Source organism: Narcine bancroftii, chromosome 1 (genome assembly GCF_036971445.1).
Source record: "Narcine bancroftii isolate sNarBan1 chromosome 1, sNarBan1.hap1, whole genome shotgun sequence".
NCBI classification, from domain to species: domain Eukaryota; kingdom Metazoa; phylum Chordata; class Chondrichthyes; order Torpediniformes; family Narcinidae; genus Narcine; species Narcine bancroftii.
The window spans coordinates 87,597,115-87,617,037 of NC_091469.1; the positions used below are offsets into that span (position 1 = coordinate 87,597,115).

The window sequence follows — 19,923 nt, forward strand, 5'->3', positions numbered from 1 at the left end:
CAGACTGCTGTGATACCATCACTGATTTCACTCACTACACCAGCTCATTTAATCAGCAAAGACTTGTTGTGTGACTGATTATATTTTATAATGTAGATATGTTTTTGAAGGAGAAAGATTGTGGGGGTAATGTAGGTCACAAACAAACACAAACACTTCACAAAACAGACTTCATTTAAAATGCAAGAGCTTTGCTCAAACCAGACATTCCGGGCCAGGTGCCTTTGTAAAGACCATAAAAACTGCTTTGCTAGAGGTTTTCATAAGGACCTAAGCTCAAGAGACTTCACAAGTAGGTGTTAATTGAACATGCTGTGGAGTAATGGATTATTGTTTTAAAAGCAACAGATGAACAGACTTAGAAGATTGGGTCTGGTTCTGTAATCTGTCTTGTTGCAGTTTGCTGTTATAAGAAGGTTATGTGGTTTTGGAAGCAGAGAGAGGAGAGCAAACAGGCTTTCTCTAAGTGAAAGAGAGAATCTCTTTTCTGTAGTGGTGTTTGGAGCCTGTAACATGGCAAGCTCGCAGCTTGTCGAAACCCCATTTTGAAGACGGGTTGTGAGTTCTGAGTTCAGCCTGTTAAAAACCCTTGAGGTCCGTACAAGAGGAAATCACTGGCTAGAGTGTTTCACCTGAAATAAGGGAAACAAAAGGAACTCTGTGATGATGTGCAGAAGAAGAGGTTAACATTTGTAAAACCCCAATGGGGCAAGTTTCTTCAGCAAGACACTGAAGTGGCTAATCGGAGGGAATCAGTTTGTGTGTTTCAATGAGCAACAAATCTCTCTGGGACTTTCACACAGCCACCCATTAGTGCACACCTTACTGTTGGCTAATTTAAATCACCTAGGGTAATTATTGGTGAATGGCCAGATCAGAACTGTATAAAACATCAATGCATTTCTTTCTTTCCGCCTTATGGTCCAAGCCCCGGGTATCGCTCCATACCAGGTCACTGCTGTGGACATTGCTGGAAGTGTCACAGGTAACGAATGCACTTCACTGAAGTTGAGCCATAATACTGCGATAGATCAATACTTGCAGAGATCTGTACCCCTGTTGGTACAAGGAACTGGGTGTGTGTGTGTGAAAGTCCCATTCGGTAGAGTATGTACACCAATGTGTGAACGTGCAGAGTAAAGACGGCCACTCGTATTGGAGTCCCATCTATGTCCATTGTGAATGTCTATACTGGTAGTCAATAGTCAGTGAGAATTGGAGGAACAATATGTAGAGAGATAGCAGACATCTGCAGAAAACATAAAGTTGTGTAGTAGGTGATTTAACTTTCTACATATTGACTTGGATGCCCATACTATAAAAGGGTTGGATGGCTTGGAGTTTGTCAAATGTGTTCAGGAAAGTTTTCTAAACCAATATATAGAGGTAGCAACTAGAGAGAGTGTAATACTGGATCTCCTATTAGGGAACGAGATAGGACAGGTGACAGAGATATGTGTAGGGGAACATTTTATGTCCACTGATCATAATGCCATTAATTTCAAGTTAATTATGGAGAAGGGTCACTCTGGGCATTGGTTGAAATTCTAAATTGGGGAGTTAGGGTCAATTTGAAGAAATGAGAAAGGATCTAGAATGCGTGGATTGTAATGTTGTTTTCTGGCAAGGATGTGCGAGGAAAGTGGAAGACCTTCAAAGGTGAAATTTTGAGAATACAGAGTCTGTATGTTCCTGTCAGAATCAAAGGCAAGATTTGAAGGTATTGGGAAACTTGGTTTTCAAGGGATATTGCAGAAATGGTTTGGCAGAAGAGAGAGGTATATAGCAGGTCAAGGCAACATAGAGCAAATGAGGTACTTGAGGAGTATAAAAAATGCAAGAAAAATCTCAAAAAGGAAATCAGAAAGCCTAAGAAGACAAGAGGTTGCTTTGGCAGACAATATGAAGGAAAATACAAAGGATTTCTAAAGGTATATTAAGAGATTATTTGGATATTAGGTATAGTCATCTTGGCTTTATGCATGATAGATTGTGTTTATCCAGTCTTCTTGAATTTTTTGAGGAGGTTACAAAGAAAGTTAATAAAGGAAAGGCTGCAGATGTTGTCTACATGTAATTTAGTAAGGCCTTTGACAAGGTCCTACATGGGAGATTAGTCAGGAAGGTTCAGACACTAGATGTTCATGGTAATGTTCAAAGTAATGAACTAGATTCAACAATGGCTAGATGGGTGAAGTCAGAGAGCAGTGGTGGATGATTGCTTATCAGATTGGAGTCCTGTGACCAGTGGTGTGTCTCAGGGTCAGTGCTGGAGCCATTTTTGTTTGTTATTTATATCAATGATCTGGATGATAATGTGGTAAATTGGTTTAGTAAGTTTGCAGGTGACACTAAGATTGGAATTGTTGTGGACAGCGAAGATGGTTTTCAAAGCTTGCAGAGGGATTTGGACCATCTGGTAAAGTGGGCTAAAAAATGGCAGATGTAAGGTGTTGCATTTTGGAAGGATAAGCCAAGAACATACACGATGAATGGTAGGACACTGAGGAGTGAGGTAGAACAGAGGGATCTGGAAATACAGATACATAATTCCCTGAAAGTGGTGTTACATGTGGATTGGGTTGTAAAGAAATCTTTTGGCTGATTGGCCTTCATAAATCAAAGAAATTAGTGAAGGAGTTGAGATATTATGTTAAAGAGTTGTATAAGATATTGGTGAGGCCAATTTTGGAGTATAGTATGGAGTTTTGGTCACCTAACTTTTGGAAGGATATCAAAAACATAGAGAGAGTGCAGAAATGATTAACTAAGATGTTTCTCGATCTTCAGGATCTGAGTTACAGGGAAAGTTTAAACAGGTTAGGATTTTATTCCCTGGAGCATAGAAAAATGAGGGGTGATTTGATAGAGGTATTTAAAATTATGAGAGGGATAGACAGTATAAATGGAGATATGCTTTTTCCATTGAAGTGTGTGAGATTCAAATAAGAGGACATGGGTGAAGGGTGAAGGGGAAAGTTTAGTGGGTATATGAGGGTCAACGTCTTCATTCAGAGAGTGGTGGGAGCATGGAACAAGCTTCCAGCTGAAGTGGTAGATATGGGCTTGATTTTAACATTTAAGATAAATTTGGACAGGTATATAGATGGGAGAAGTGTGGAGAGCTATGGGTTGAGTATTGGTCAGTGGGACTAGGCAAGAAAAAGTACATTGGCACAGAGGGGTCGAAGTGGCCTGTTTCTTGTTCTGTATTGTTGTTTAAATAGTATAGTAATCAAGTACTGTTTGACATTCTCCCATTTGTCCCTGTGTGTTAATTAACACATGTCCAGATTTGTCTTTGTGAACCCACCAAACCTGATACTCGTTCTAACAAAACAGTCCGTAATATTGGAATAATGAGAAAAAACCCACATATGGTATTCAAGTCAAAGAGGAATTTTAGAAACCTGAATGACATGATGTTGGTTGAAATTGTACAATTTGATAGATAGCACATTTTCATTGCAGTGTTCAAAGCCAGTAAGATGGTTTGTCTTTCCAGGGACTAAGGTAACCTTGAACTGAACTATGGATGATCAACAATACTTGTTGGCAATGTCACAGACTCCTTACACTGAACTTGAAATGCCACGATCTTCACAAAGATGGGCCGTTCACACAGTAAATAGAGAAAAATAAAAAAAATATATATATAGAAAGGCCTTTCTTTGTATTAAATATGCACAGAAATGCTGGAGGAACTCAGCTGGTCTTGCAGCGTCCAAGGGAGGTAAAGATACATTACCAATGTTTTAGGCGTGAGCCTTTTTCAAGGCAAGAAGGGCCCAGACATGAAACTTCGGTAATATATTTTTACCCCCTGTGGAGGCTGCAAGACCGGCTGAGTTCCTCTAGCATTTTTGTGTGTTTTTAATACAATCACAGGATCTGCAAACTTCAGTGTTTCACTTCATTCTTTGTATAATCAGCTGATTTAGTGCTACATGGAGACATTTACATGGAATGCTACTTTCGGAGTACAGCAGCAATTATCAAGATCCACACTATACAGCACATGCTCTGTTCTCGCTGCAACTATGAGGAATGAGGTATAGATGCTACAAGACTCACACCACCAGGTTCAGGAACAGCTGCCAACCCTTCACCATCAGATTCTTCAACAACAGAGATTTAATTAAAGACTCTTACTTTTGCACGTTATTGACTTTATTTTCTCTCTGTATTGTACGGTCAGTGTGTTTACATTTCTTTATTAACATAGATATATACATACCTTCTTGAGTAGAGTTTTTTGTACTACAAATAAGGGGTAATTCTTCCTTGCCCGCAGATGTGACAGAGTATATAGATATGTTTTTGGGAGATAAATTGGGAAAGGTTTGTTAGTTTAGGTCACATACAAACACTTTTAAACAGATCTTATTTAAAATACTAGAGCTCTGCTAATGCTAGACATGTCAGGGCCTCTTGGCCTTTGCAAGAGCTTTGGAGAGTGCCGAAGAGACTTCACTAATGGATTGTTGTTTACAAAAAGGCAACAGATGAACGAAATTGTCGGAGCCCCATATTGTCTGGAAGGGAACTTGCTGTTCTAAGAGGGTCATGTGGTTTTGCAAGCAGAGAGAGTAAAACAGACTCTATATGTGTGCGTGTGTGTGTGTGTGTGTGTGTGTGTGTGTGTGTGTGTGTGTGTGTGTGTGTGAGAGAGAGAGAGAGAGAGATCAGTTCAACAGTGTTACAGACAGTAACAGCAGCTGGGACTGGAACAGGACAAGCTGGCAAGCTTGTGGAAAACCCCATTTGGAAGATGGGTTGTATGTGCTTAGTTCAGTCTGGTCAATGCCCTTGTGGTTCATGCAAGAGGAGAGGATTGGCTGTCTGATATTTCTCTTGGAATAAGAGAAACAAAAAAAAAGAACTTTGTGGTGACCTGAAAGAAAGAGGTTATCATCTGGAGAACCCTGAGGGGGCAAGACACTGAAGTGGCTGGGTGTCCATCGTACAACAAATCTCTCTCTGAAAAGTGACAAGAATCTTCCTGAGCAGTAATCATTTACCTTTCAAGCACCAAACCCTGGTAAATGTTATAAATGTTAAATTCTGTGCACAATATAAGAATTGCCTGCAACCAGTAAACATGGAGGAATTAGAAGTGAGATTGGACTGTGAACCAAATAACTTTTCTGAACTTACACACACACATTGCATAAACGTGCGCTTAGAATTAGAAGGGGGTTAAGTTAGGTTAGTTAAGTCAATGTGTTAAGTTAAAGTGTGATTCTGTTTTCATGTTTAAAGATAATTAAAAGCAACTTTTGTTTAAATAACCATTTGTCTTGGTGAATATCTATTGCTGCTGGGTTTTGGGTCCTCTGAGCTCATTACACAGGGGAAAAAATCTCAGGCCTGTATGTAATGGCATATATGTACTCTGACAATAAATCTGAACTTTGAAAAGTAGACAGGCACCTGAATAAAATGGTGTGGTGAATAGCAGAAGAATAGACCCAAAGGTAAGAGATTATTGGTGGTTAAGAATGTTCAAAACCATATTAAATGCAAATTACTAAATGATTTTACTTTATCCTTTCAAGAGATAAGTGTTGTTCTGCATATAAATCCCTGTTATATGAATGCATGAAGGATTTGATCATGAGTGCAAAGCCTGAGAAATAAATCAAGCTTACCTCAGGTTTCCCGCATTCTACTCTGCTCACTACTTCACTAGAGATCCAGATCCCAAAGGGACATGGACATACATGAATGTGGATACAAGTTATGTGGAAGTGTGTCAATTGATTCCAGTTCCCAGGGTTGACTGCGACTCATTGCCTCACAAGTCAGGCTGCAACATGGAATGCCACGTAGGAGGTGATAATGCTGTGTAGAGCAACACTTGTGTCACACCTCCCTTAAGCCAAGGAGGAGATGCAACATCAAGGTGATGCTAAATTTATCCTTCCATCCAGAATTTTAAATCTATAATATATAAGTGATAAGCAACTCCAAAGCAGAGTAAAAGTGGAAAGGAAACATTCTTAAAAGAATAGACAAACCACATAACAACCAAAGATATTCAGCAGTTGCAGAGCGAGAGATTGTTTTGGCCAAGTGAAATAGAATCTATCAGAAACAGTAAATCCTCATTACAATGTGAATGTTGAGAAGCCAGACAAATAGTTTATTATGGCAAGGTGGACTGCATAGCATGCAGAGCGTGCTTGAACAGGGAATTAATAAGACCTCAGCTCACGCACTTGTTTTCCAAGTAAGGCACAGAGCAGGAGTATGTCTAGATCATTAAAACTACTGTACTGTCTGATTCACTTCTGTGGCCCAGAAAATTGTAATGTGATGAAGCTGCCTGCCAACATCCACATGGAGGTCATTCTTTCAGCAAACACAGACATCAGTTTAATGCACTAATCCTGCTCTCACTGAGCAAGGCTCCAGTCACTGTGGCAGTCCATCTGTGGAGGGTTCAGGTTTTTTTTTTCAAACTTGCATCAATTCACACCTAATTTATTTCCCCTGGTTAATGGAGTTCTGTGAAGGGAAGTCAAGCAATTCCCCTTGAAGTTTAGATTTTGCTGAGCGCATTTGCCACATTCTAGAGATCAGCCAGGGCATTGGATTGGGATATCAGAGGGCTGGATGGAAATAAGGAGGTGAGGGGAGGGAGAGGGGTGGTCTAACTGCAGTGAAAGCAGAAATCAACTTAGTTAGAGGTCAGAAAATAACATTTAAAAAAGATATTGAAACAAATTCGGAACATTTTGAATGAGCTGAAATAAAATAATGAATAACTGCATTAAAAACTGGAAGATGAAAGCTCTGTGTGGTATGCATTGACAAGAAAAGGTCTTGATTCAGTCTGTCTTGAATTGCTGAGATCACTGTTATTAATCATAGAGCTGCAGAATTATAGAATCATCAAGCAATAAGACAGCTCTCTTTTTCTCTCAGGATCTAGGAATTGCAAAGACAGCCCCAAAGAATAAACACGGTGAGAGAGATAAGCACTGTTCAACCCTCAGTCCTGAAAGTCACATCAAAGAGGGTGGTAGCATATTCAACAGCTGAAGGAATAAAACAAAAAGAGAAAAGACAGAAATTGTTGGGATGCTCAGTAAATTATGGAACATCTATGGAGAGAGTGATGTATGGTTCAAGGTCAATGAACTTTCATTGGTTGGGAGTAAAGCACGAAAGCACACAATGCTGGAGAAACTCAGCAGGTCAAACAGTGTACTTTATATAGCAAAGATATAACCAACATTTTTGGGTTGAGCCCTTGATGTATTTTTATCTTTGCATATAAAGTACATTGTATAACCTGAGTTTTTCCAGCATTGTGTTTTAACTTTCATTTGTTAATCTCATTGCAAATGTTAAATAATCTGTTGTGTTGTTTTGACAGCTTTTGTTTCAATTTCAAGATTTATTTCTTGAAGGTGTTGCAATTATCAGGACCGTAGATAATATTGTTCTAATCGATAATATTACGACAACATTGGTGAAGCTCAAATGTTTTCTTTAAGACCTGCATTACAAATTATGTATTTTCACTTCTTTTTCTAAAAAGTTGCTTCTTGTGATTTGTTGTTACATAGGAATTGAATGAAATAACTTGAGAATTAAATGTCAAATGATTATTAAACAAATTATTCTAATTTTGTGCACATTCCAATTATGAATATTGGCAATGATACTTTTGACACTTTGGGGCTCATTTCAATTAACAAATCTATATTTTTGCTCTAGATGAGTTCCACTTGTGCCAAAATACACACAATGCCTTTTACCCATCTTTGGTTTAATAAAATTTAATTTGACAAATATTTCCAGGAAAGCATCCCTTTCCTAAATAGAGAAATGGCTGTATTGAATGGCAAAGGTGTAGCAGTCAGTAACCTAAATATTTTCATTTCAAAGTTGGCCCGGACCTTAAGGATCTTTGGAAAGACATACAAGTCTTGCAATCATATTGACATTAATCCAACAGTAACATCATGTGGTTAACATACAAACAAAATCCAAGTTGCTCCAGAGAACAAGAGCTGAGATGAGTAAGGCAATGTAATCAAATGTCTGTGGTCAGCGAAGGAGGTATTGAAATACTTTAGATGTTGGAAAAGATAATGTAAGAGTGAATGGACTCAGTGGTTTAGGAAGATAATTTGAGAAAGCCACACAAGATGATTGAAGAACGTTGTGAGGAAGTAATGGAGGGTAGTAAAAAACAGAAAGGTCTGCAGACACTATTGTTGAAGTAAAAACACCATGCTCCCGAAACTCAGTGTACTTTACGTAGCAAAGATAAAGACACAACCAAGGTTTCAGTCTTGGGCCCTTCTCAAAGTATGAACAAATGTTGGCAAGTGTCCAACATTTGGAGGGTTTTCAGCAGACCCAAATATGGATTCGTGCAATTCGGAGTACTGAGGCCAGATAACTCAGAGAGGGCAAGTGACCCAGACTTTGGATAAATATTAAAAGATTTTTTTTAAAGATAATTTTCTTGAGACAGGAAGCCAATGATGCTCAGAAAGTGCAAGGGAAATGACAAGCATAACTTAGTTCTGGTAGGATACAAGAAAAAACATGAACGAGTGAAAATCTTTTGCTGAAAGGATTTTGAAATTATTTTGAATTCAGTATGATTAACACCGAACCGTTGTGGGGAGTTACTTTCAATCTCAATGGAAAACAAAGTATAGAAGCAAATTGTTCTGCTTGTGGCGGCTCACCACAAGGCAGGCGAACTGGCCCTGCTTGTAAGCCACGCGGTAGGGCAGCTGGCCAAAATGATGCAGTTGGGGGTTTCCCTTCCTTCCAGCTCGGGGCCCAGAAACCCACGCTTGGGGACCACATGACATCCGAATTATGTCAGTGCCCTCCAGCGCTGTTCTCAGCCAGGCCAGGGCTGGGAGTATAAGTGCAGCTCAGTAGCCTGCAATAAACTAGTCTGCTCACTAAGCTCAACCGTCTGGTTGCGTGTGCTATTGCAGAAGCAGTGTAGCCGCCGCTACAATTGGTGACCCCGAATGGTTCAAACGTCTTTGAACCTATCACGAGCGAGCCTGCGATCAGCGCTATAGCCATAGAACTGCCTGAATTCTGGGTTTAGGAGCTGGAGGCCCAGTTTCACCTCTGCCAGATTTCATCTGACACGATCAAATTCCACCATGTGGTCGCTGTCCTGGATCAGGCCACCACCAGACGCGTGCTGCACCTTGTTCAGCACCCACCCACCGAGGACAAGTACGAGACCATCAAGCGAGTGCTTACCGGGTCCCTTGGACAATCGAGACATCAGCATGTCACTCGAGTGTTGCACCTCGACGCCCTGGGGGACAGGTCCCCGATGGAACTGATGGACGAGATGCTCGCGCTCATGGGTGAGCACACCAACTGTCCACTTTTTGAGCGCATCATCCTCGAACACATTCCCAGGGACATCCGCCTGCTGCTGGTTCAGGAGAGCTTCACTGACCCAAGGAAGATCACCCAGATGGCCCAAGAGCTATGGCTTTGATGATTCCCAGAAGGCTCAGTGGTCCAGCAGGTCACGAGGCATGGGCACGACCATGCCAAGCCCACCCCTAGTGCTGCGGTAGAGCACCCGGCCCCTGCAGGGGCCCCCAAGAGCATGACCAAGGCTACAGCATCCGATTCAGGCCTACCACCAGCACTGGGGAGCCAAGACTTGGAAGTGTTGTCAGCCCTGCTCGTTCCAGGGAAACGACCAGGCTGGCCGCTGTTAATGGCTAAGGACACAGTCTTCTCTACCTGCGGGACTCAGTAAGCGGCCGGCGGTTCCTCATTGACACTGGAGCCCAGATCAGCATCATACCGGCCACAGCCATCGAATCCAGGAACCGACCTTGTGAACCTCCCCTCTGTGCAGCCAACACAACGGCAATCCGGACGTATGGAGCCAAGACAGTCCACTTCCAGATTGGCCAACAGAATTTTGCATGGAGGTTCACCATCTCATCCCTCCCGACTGCCATCCTAGGTGCAGACTTCCTCCTTGCACACGGGCTTCTGGTGGACATCCGTACCTTCCAGGCCATTCGCCTCAACGCCTCCCGCTCGGAGCAACCACAGATGGCCACAATCAGCACACCCAGTGATGAGTTCCAGCAGATCCTGGATGAGTTTCCAACACTCCTCAAGCCACAGTTCTCCGCTGACTCGCTACGCCATGGTATGTTCCACCACATACACACCCAGTGTCCGCCTGTTCATGTCAAGGCACGCCAGCTCCCACCTGACAAGCTCCAGGTAGCGAAGGAAGAATTTTCACACCTGTTGGAGCTGGGGATCATTCAGCAGTCTGACAGCCCGTGGGCCTCGCCCCTCCATCTGGTCCTGAAAGCCTCCAATGGCTGGCGTCCCTGCAGAGACTATCGACGGCTCAACGAGGCAACTATTCCTGACCGTTACCCCATCCCTCACATCCAGGACTTTACGGTCAACCTACACAGTGTGAGGGTCTTCTTCAAGGTTGACCTGGTGCGCAGTTATCACCAGATCCTGATGCACCCTAAGGACATACCCAAGACAGCTATCATCACCCACTTTGGCCTGTTCTAATTCCTGCACATGCCGTTTGGGCTCAAGAATGCCACTCAGACCTTCCAGTGCCTCATGGACTCTGTGGGCAGGGACTTGGATTTTGTTTATATTTACTTAGACGACATCCTTGTCGCCAGCAAGGACCGGGCGCAACACAAAGGCCACCTACATGCCCTTTTCTCCTGGCTGGCTGACTTCGGCCTCACCATCAACCCAGCTAAGTGCCAGTTTGGGAAAGAGTTCCTGGGCCATAACATCACGGCCGAAGGAGCCACACCCACCACTGCAAAGGATGCCACCATCAGGGAGTTCCCACGCCCGAACAGCCTCAAGGGACTGCAGGGGTTCGCGGGTATGGTCAACTTTTGCAACCACTTCACCCCGGGAGCTGCGCGCAAGATGGTTGCTTAGAACCCAGAAGCCTGCACTGCATTCGAGGCCACCAAGGACGCCCTCGCGAAGGCCGCCATACTCACCCACCCGCACACCGAGCTACATATGGCACTCTCTGTCGATGCCTCTGGCACACCCGTCAGTGCTGTCCTGGAATAGCAGGTGAATGGGCATTGGAAGCCACTGGCATTCTTCAGCCGCCTGCTCCGCCCACCGGAATGCAAGTATAGTGCCTTCGAGTTAATGGGCATGTTCCTGGCGGTGCGGCATTTCCGCTATATTTTGGAGGGGAGGACTTTTACCATCTTCAATGACCACAAACCCCTCACCCAGGCACTCGTGATGGCAAAGGATCCCTCGTCGGCCCGCCAGCAGCGTCACCTCTCCTTCGTGTCAGAGTTTACCACTGACATTTGGCACAAGGCGGGGAAGGACAATGTGGTTGCCGATGCACTTTCGTGACCAGACATCTGCGCACTGACGCCCGGCCTCGACTTCGACCAGCTCGCCTGGGACCAGGAAGCTGATGAAGAGACAAGGGGCTTCAAGACCGCCATCACCGGCCTGCAGTTCTGAGACCTCCCGACTCCGAGCGGCGAAGGCACCATCCTGTATGATATCTCCTTGGACACCCAATCTTGATCCCACTGAGCCAGTGGTCATTGCCCAGCCTAAGAAGCGAGGCCACCTGACAAAAATAGACATTGGTGCTAGTTCTGGAGGGAAGGGGGCTGTGTGGTGGCTCACCACAAGGCAGGCAAACTGGCCCCGCTTGTAAGCCACGTGACGGGGCAGCTGGGAAAAATGGCACCATCGGGGGTTTCCCTTCCTCTCGTCACATCCATGACCTTTCACATCCATCCATCAAGTCCATGGTCCGGATGGTGACAGAACAGTTCATATGGCATGGGTTGTTGAAGCAGATCGCGGGCTGGGCCAGAACATGCACCCATTGCCAGACATCCAAGGTGAACAGGCACACCAGGGCGCTCGTACAGGATTTCAAGCACGTCTGGGAACGGTTCAGCCACATTCACGTGGACATCGTCGGGCACTTACCTGTTTCCCAGGGCAACCGTTACCTGTTTACGGTGGTGGACCGCACCACTTGCTGGCCCAAGGTGATCCCGATGCCAGTCGCCTCCACCGACTCCTGCTCACAAGCCCTGTTGCATGATTGGGTCATCTGGTTTGGTGTTCCGGCTCACCTCACCAGTGATCGGAGCACCCAGTTCACATCTGCGCTCTGGGGACAGCTCGCCAACAGGTTGGTGATACAGTTACACCGCACCACCGCCTACCACTTGCAGGCCAATGGACTGGTCGAACGTCTGCACCACCACCTTAACTCGGCGCTCAAGTCCCGCCTCACTGGTCCTGACTGGATGGACGAACTGCCTTGAGTGCTCCTGGGCATCCGCTCCACTCCCAAGGAAGATCTGCAGATGTCATCAGCTGAGCAGGTCTACGGTGTGCCACTGGCACTATCTGGTGAGTTTATCAACACACCTCACAATCCCCAGCGGTCGCCGCATGAACTACTTCCTCACCTCAGGGCACGCTTGGACTCCTTTCTACACCCACCGCCACCCAGGCATGGCACCCACCCGACTCTCATTCCTGGCGAGCTGCTTTCTGCGGAATTCGTTTTCTTTCGGAGGGGCCTGACCACAGCACCTCTGTAGCAACTGTACGAGGGCCCATACAGGGTTATACAGCGTTCTGGCTCAATGTTCACGCTGGACTTGGGTGGCAGGCATGAGCTGTTACCATAGACAAGCTAAAACCACCCCACCTTGATCCCACTGAGCCCGTGGTCGTTGCCCCAGCCCAAGAAGCGAGGCCGCCTGGCAAAAATGGACATTGGCGCCGGTTCTGGAGGGGGGGCTATGTGGTGGCTCACCACAAGGCAGGTGAACCGGCCCCACTTGTAAGCCATGCGACGGGGCAGCTGGGCAAAATGGCACCATTGGGGGTTTCCCTTCCTTCCAGCTCGGGGCTCAGAAACCCGTGCTTGGGGACCACGTGACACCCGGATGACGTCAGCGCCCTCCAGCACGGCTCTCAGCCAGATCTGTGCTGGGAGTATAAGTGCAGCCCAGCAGCCTGCAATAAATTAGTCTGCTCACTGAGCTCAACCCATCTGGTTGCGTGTGCCATTGCAGGAGCAGTGTAGCCGCCACTACATGTTCACCATTCAATGAAGAATTAATTAGTTAACTTTGAACAGCTTCTCAGTTTCCTAAATTAGTGAACAATAAAACTCAGCACAGCCAAGAGTAAGAAATGATTGAATAATGTGCAAACTTGAAGCTTAAAGGGGAGTTTTCCCCCAGCCAATGTATTGTCAAAATTGGTCCTCAATAACTTCATCACAATCCTTTTGATCCAACAGCACATTAATTAATGAATTCATCCACAAAGCTTGAATAGTTAACCAATGATCAACTATGGAATGTTAACAGTGAAGACTTCCATTTCCTGGTCGATAATTTTTTTCTGCCGCGTACAGTTCAATGAATGGTTGATATAAATTCATTGTTTAATTATATGATTTCTGTTAATGTTGTGTCTCCAAATGCACAGTTGTATAGTTTTGAAATGGATTGTAAATTCTGAATGATAAGTTAAACAGTGAAACTGCACCATGACACAAGGACATAAGAAATAGAAGCCAGAGAAGGACATCTGGCCTATTGAGCTTGCTCCGTTATTCAGTAAGATCATAGCTGATCTAGTCATGGACTCAGCTCCACTAACCCTCCTATTCCAATAACCCTTAATTCCCTCACTATCCAGGGATCTATCTATCTGTGTCTAAAATTCATTTCATGAGGCAGCCTTGACAGCTTTGTTGAATTCCAGATTCATGACTTTCTTGGAGAAATAGCTTCTCCTTATTTGTCTTCAATCAATTCCCCCAAATTCTGAGCCAATCCCCCTTATACTCACCTCACCTGCCATTGGAAGCAGCCTCGTTGTTTCTCACCTTTCCTAATTTTATACAAAACTAAGTAAAACAAATTACTAATTTTGAATGATATTTTTGTGATTCCCTTTCTCTGGAGAGTCAACAATACACTCAGGCAAAGTAGGACCAAATGGTCCCCATATGGAGAAACTGATGCTATTATTCCAACAGGTGTGGACTGGATAACACTGCAAGATTTCTTGAACTACTGAGAGGCAAAAAAGACAAAGCCTGATTCCTGGGATGGCGATCCTGACACATAGAGAAAGAGTGGACAGACTAGGGTTGTTTTTAGTGGAATTTAGAAGAATGAGAAGGTTTTATTTTCTACCATAAAAGATATATTCTATTCATACATATATGAATTATGGATATGAATTATAATTTATGAATGTTAGTGATATACGGAATATCTTATTGAATTGTACCCTTTTTGTTTGTATAAATTCTTTTCTAAAAGCAATAAAAATATTTTAAAAAGAAAGAAGAATGAGAAGGGATCACATTGAGACAAAATAAATTCTATCAGGATCAGGCAGGTAAGATGCAGGAAGAATGGGAACAAGGCATAACAATCTAAGGCAAAAGGGGTAAGCCATTTTGGACATGGTACAAGTACATGGATGGGAGAGGTATGGAATGGGTGCAGGTCAGTGGGGCAAGGCAAAGAAATGCTGCAGACTAGAAGGGCCAAAGGGTCTTGTTTCTGTGCTGTAACATTTTATGGTTCTATGGGACTGAAGTGAAAGAAGATTTTTCACTCAAAAGATGTGAAATTGTGGACACAGAAAATTTGAGGCCAGTTCATTAGATATATTCAAAAGGGACTTGGATCTGATCCTTTTGGCAAAAGAAATCAAAGGATATAGGGAGAAAGCAGGAATGTGGTACTGAGGTTGCATAATCAGCCATGATTGTATTGAACGGTAGGGCAGGCTTGCTCCTATTTTCTGTTTCAGGGTCTTTTTTTAATGCTATTAATACCAAATGTTAACATTTTGAAGGGGACATTTTTCCATATACTCCAGACTGCTGTACAGCATAAATTTCACCTTTGTTGGCAGAGGGTTTCCAGCTTGCAACAGTTTCAACACATTATGACTGACAGGTGACAGCCACCAGACAATCCAAGCTGTCGACCTTCAACTCAACCTTGTATGCACATTTCTACAACAGATAACGTCATGACCAGCTTCAATGGAATACCATGCAATTTGCAATGAATAGAATTTCTACTCCTTCCTTCATAAGCCCTTGATGGAATCTGGCAGCCAACACAATGAAATGCAGCTGCTGCCTACCAGCTGCTTCCCTTTGATATGTGGGACCTTCCAGCCAAACTTTAGTGAAACATATCCATTTTAAACGGTTTCCATCCTCTTCATATGATGCTAACTGCTTTTTCGCTATGTTCATTGACAAGCCAGTCAACATTAATATGTAGAGCAGGTACAGTAAAATTCCTGGTGTCTGCAATTCAAGCCACCAGCAGCCTCAAGTAACCACCAAAATAATCGAGGAAAATTAATTTTAAAAATGAAAATAAATAGGAAGAAAATAATAGATAAAAATACATAAGTTTAAAATTGTACAATTAAATGTTCTCTGAAGTAACACACATGCTGTTGGTGAAGATGGGAGCAAATGTTCAGCTTGTGGAGCGCCTTGGTCATGTTTTGCTCATAGCAGTGGTTTGAATACAGTTGTGTGAAACAGTAATAGCGTCTCCCAGGATGAAGAGCTGGTTGATGCTACTCAACATTAGGGTGACTCCCTTAAAGTGTCTCTTTATCTCTGCTTACTGAGTCACCCCAGTCAAAGGCTTTATCTGTAAACATGGGGGAGGTAGAGTTAATTATTCATCTTTTTGGTAGATTCATGGAAGGGGAGGAACTTGTAGATGCAGCGACAGTTAAATGTTTTCAAAGAATGTGATAGAAAATTAAGCATTTGTTCAGTGTAAGTACAGTATAGCATTTTTGCCTTTTAAACTGTTTATTCTTAATGCAAGTGTATTAGTTAGGCATTGTAAGGGTAAGTCTCAAGCAACCGGGAAGTATACTTCCGGCATATACCAAATCCCTTAGGTGCTGAATACTAAGGGTTTTCCCTTTATTCATACGTGACAAGAGTGAATAATGGGAACGTTAACAAACTCAATGTACAAAGAATCAACCAATAAGAATGATTCCCTTTAATATGTGGTTTCTATCATTGGGAATTAGTGTGTAGTGTTACTGGAATGCTTTCATTGACCAATGTTTCATGAAATTTGCAGTTGAACTGGCACTGAAGAGGAAAATGGGAATGAGGGCCATCAGCAAAGGTATATTGAGATATGGTAACAGAGTTAGATTGAGGACTGAAAAAAAGGGTTAGGGTGTTTGCTGGTAAGGAGGTAGGGAAGCATGAGAGTTTATTGTCAGAGACATAGCTACAATATACTAAAGCACTGGAATTCTTATTTCTTGTTGCAACAACACAGAAGTCCCAGAGTTTGGAAGGATGATGGAGTTCCAAGTCAGTATAGTGGATAACTTTGAAGCCCTTGCATGTGATGGCAGTTTGATGTACCCACTGCCTTTGTCCTTCAACGGGCTATGGCTATATATGGACTGCTCCTCTAGATTTCATGTCCAAACGAATCATAGAATTGTCACAGCATTAAAAGAAGGTAATTCTTAGTTCATTGTGACTTCCAGGTGTACAAAAGCTGGAGGCATTAAACATTTAGGGTGGTGGGTGGGGAATCTATTGAGCAGGCTGCTCAGTCCTGTGGGGCATGTTGTTGGAGCTACATGCAGCTGTGCAAGGACAATTTTGCCCAATAGATGCAAAGGATATCAGCAAAACTTCCTGCAGTTTGCTTCAATGTTTTTTTTGAACAGACATGGAAATTGGATATACAAAAAAAAATAAACATACTTTATTTGAAAATCCTCTTTGTTGTGACCAATCAAAAGCATCTAGCAAATTCATTTTTTGATATTTGCACTTTACATTTCACTTCAACCTTTGAAGCTGGAGGACAAATATAAAAATGGTCTGCAAAATCACTGTTCCACAGAGCCCTCTTCGTTTTTATTTTTAAATCAAATACAAAATAACATCAGGGACAATAAAAATATGATTGACTACTTCCTTGAGCCATAATGACAGCAAGCAATCAATCCTATTTGCGGCATTTAGCCTTATAAATGATAACGTTTATTAGGTAGTCATTGCAAGAATTTGTCAGGGAACAACTAAATGCATAATATTGCACTACCTTAATCTCCAATAGATGTGAAGGCGGGAAGATTTTAGTTTTCAGCCATTTTAACTTTATTCAGTTTATTCTGGGATGACTATCATTGTGAAACAGTCCATTCGACACCACATTGAAAATCAAGAATATTGACCATTTCTTCTCTTTATTCACATTCAGAAAATGGGGTGCATCTGATTTCCCACAGCTGTATTTCATGGAATAACCTTACTTCAGCTCAATTCAAGCATGATTTGTATAATGGAAGACATGCACAAATTTAATCATGCTTCAGATGACTTGTGTAATCTAAACTTATTAACCCTCAGCGTTCTTTCAGATTTCAATCTGTAAATTCCAAGTCAGTGAATTACAGTGCAACTCTGATTGTCCAAAATTGGATTATCCAAAACCCTCAGTTATCCAAAATTTTTTGGACCCGGAAGTGATGTCTGTTTGGTTCCGCACTTCTTTTCGGATAAATGAGGATTTCAGAAAAATCAGAAATCCTTATTTATCCAAAAAGATTTGAAGCTGAAGTTATGTTATTTTGCTTCCAAAAAATGTGGATAAATGAGGATATCCGAAACAAACAGAAATCCTCAGTTATCCAAAAAAATTCTTCAGAGTCAAACTAATATCACAGGTTGAAAAATCTTTGGAAATTTGGAAAAACCTCTGAGTAGAATTTCGAGTTTCTGGTGTGGATTTATCTTATTTTGTTCAGGTTGTTTTTTGGTGCAAATTAAATATTATTTCATGCTTAAAAACTGTTTCAAGTGATTTTCTGTTGCTACTGGGCTGTTTTTAAAAAAGTGACCAGTTATCTGAAAATATTGTTTATCTGAAATTAGCATGTTCCTGACCATTTTGGATAATTGGAGTTGTACTGTATTAGCATTAATATCTACATTTCATTCTTGACATAATCTGTGATTTTGAGCACAGAGAAGAGTCTAAAAATGTAAAATGCATGCAATGGCCAATTGACAGAATTCTGTTACCAGGCTGTCTGTTTGTGTAACTGCATTATAGGTCAGTTCTAGGAGCTGAATCAATATAGTGATAAAAATCATAGTTAATCATAACAAAGCCAATATGCTGAGCTCTTTGGTTTGACTGGCATAATAACATGTACTTATGAGCCATCATGGATCTGGCAAAGTCTGGTTGAAGTGGTTATTGTGCTTCCTAGGGATTTACAGGTTTCTTTTATTTATTCAAAGCACTGGCAAAACCAGCATTTAATCCCCATCCAAAATTACCCTTGAGAAGGTGATGATGAGCCCAGCATTTGAACTCTTGAGGACTTAGTAGTGATGGTGGTCGCACGGTACAGATAGAAACATAGAAACATAGAAGATAGGAGCAGGAATAGGTCATTCGACCCTTCGAGCCTGCTCTGCCATTCAACGAGATCATGGCTGATCTTAAAGTTCAGTACCCCGTCCCCGCCTTCTCTCCATAACCTTTAATACCCTTATACTGAAGAAATATATCTAATTCCCTCTTAAATATATTTAATGAACCTGCCTCTACTGCCCTCTGTAGCAATGAATTCTGCAGATTCACCACCCTCTGGGTAAAGAAATTCCTCCTCATCTCGGTCCTAAATGGTTTGCCTATTATCCTCAAACCATGGCCCCGGGTTCTGGATTTTCCCATCATTGGAAACATCCCATCTGCATCCATTCTGTCCAGTCCTGCCAGAATTTTATATGTCTCTATGAGATCCCCTCTCAATCTTCTAAACTCCAGCGAGTACAATCCCAATTTGCGCAATCTTTCCTCATAAGTCATTCCTGCCATTCCAGGTATCAGCCTGGTGAATCGCCTCTGCACTCCCTCCATTGCAAGAACATCCTTCCTTAGATAAGGTGACCAAAACTGCACACAATACTCCAGTGGGGTCTCACCAAGGCCCTGTACAGCTGCAGTAAGGTATCCTTGTTCCTATACTCAAACCCTCTTGATATGAAGGCCAACATACCATTTGCCTTTTTAACCGCCTGCTGTACCTGCATGCTCGCCTTCAGAGACTGGTGTACAAGTACCCCTAGGTCTCTCTGCACTTACCCATCTCTTAATCTATTGCCATTCAAATAGTAATCTGCCCTCCGGTTTGTATTACCAAAGTGGATAACCTCACATTTATCCACATTGTAGTGGATTTGCCATGTATCTGCCCAGTCCCTCAATTTATCCAAATCACACTGGAGCTTCCTGACCCCCTCTTCTGTGCACACAACCCCTCCTAGCTTAGTGTCATCTGCAAATTTGGAGATATTACATCCAATCCCCTCATCCAGATCATTAATGTAAATTGTGAACAGCTGGGGTCCCAGTACAGATCCCTGTGGCACCCCACTGGTCACCGCCTGCCACTCAGAAAACGAGCCATTTATCCCAACTCTCTGTCTTCTACCTGCCAGCCAATTCTCAATCCACAGAGATACTTTGCCCCCAATCCCATGATTTTGGAAAACAGTTGTTTATGCGGGACCTTATCGAAGGCCTTTTGGAAGTCCAGGTACACCACATCCACTGGCTCTCCCCCATCTATTTTACCTGTCACCATCTCAAAGAATTCCAATAGATTTGTCAAGCATGATTTACCTTTTGTAAATCCATGTTGACTCCGTCCTATCCCTTCTCTGCTAGTCATATGCTCCGCTATTACATCCTTAATAATGGATTCCATCATTTTGCCCACTACTGATGTAAGGCTCACCGGCCTATAATTCCCCGCTTTTTCTCTACCCCC

The 19,923-nt window shown here is 42.8% G+C and overlaps 1 protein-coding gene and 1 long non-coding RNA gene across 15 annotated transcripts in view; one reads left to right on the plus strand and one right to left on the minus strand.

Annotated features, from left to right (window-relative positions):
- Positions 1-19,923, minus strand: part of LOC138760976 (astrotactin-2-like) — a 1,981,947-nt gene that overhangs the window by 244,171 nt on the left and 1,717,853 nt on the right. The window lies entirely within an intron of this gene.
- Positions 1-19,923, plus strand: part of LOC138761073 (uncharacterized) — a 34,372-nt gene that overhangs the window by 8,481 nt on the left and 5,968 nt on the right. The window contains exons 2-3 of the long non-coding RNA XR_011356099.1: positions 6,931-6,970; positions 16,398-16,586. This is a non-coding gene — a long non-coding RNA (uncharacterized lncRNA). The remainder of the gene's footprint in view (positions 1-6,930; positions 6,971-16,397; positions 16,587-19,923) is intronic.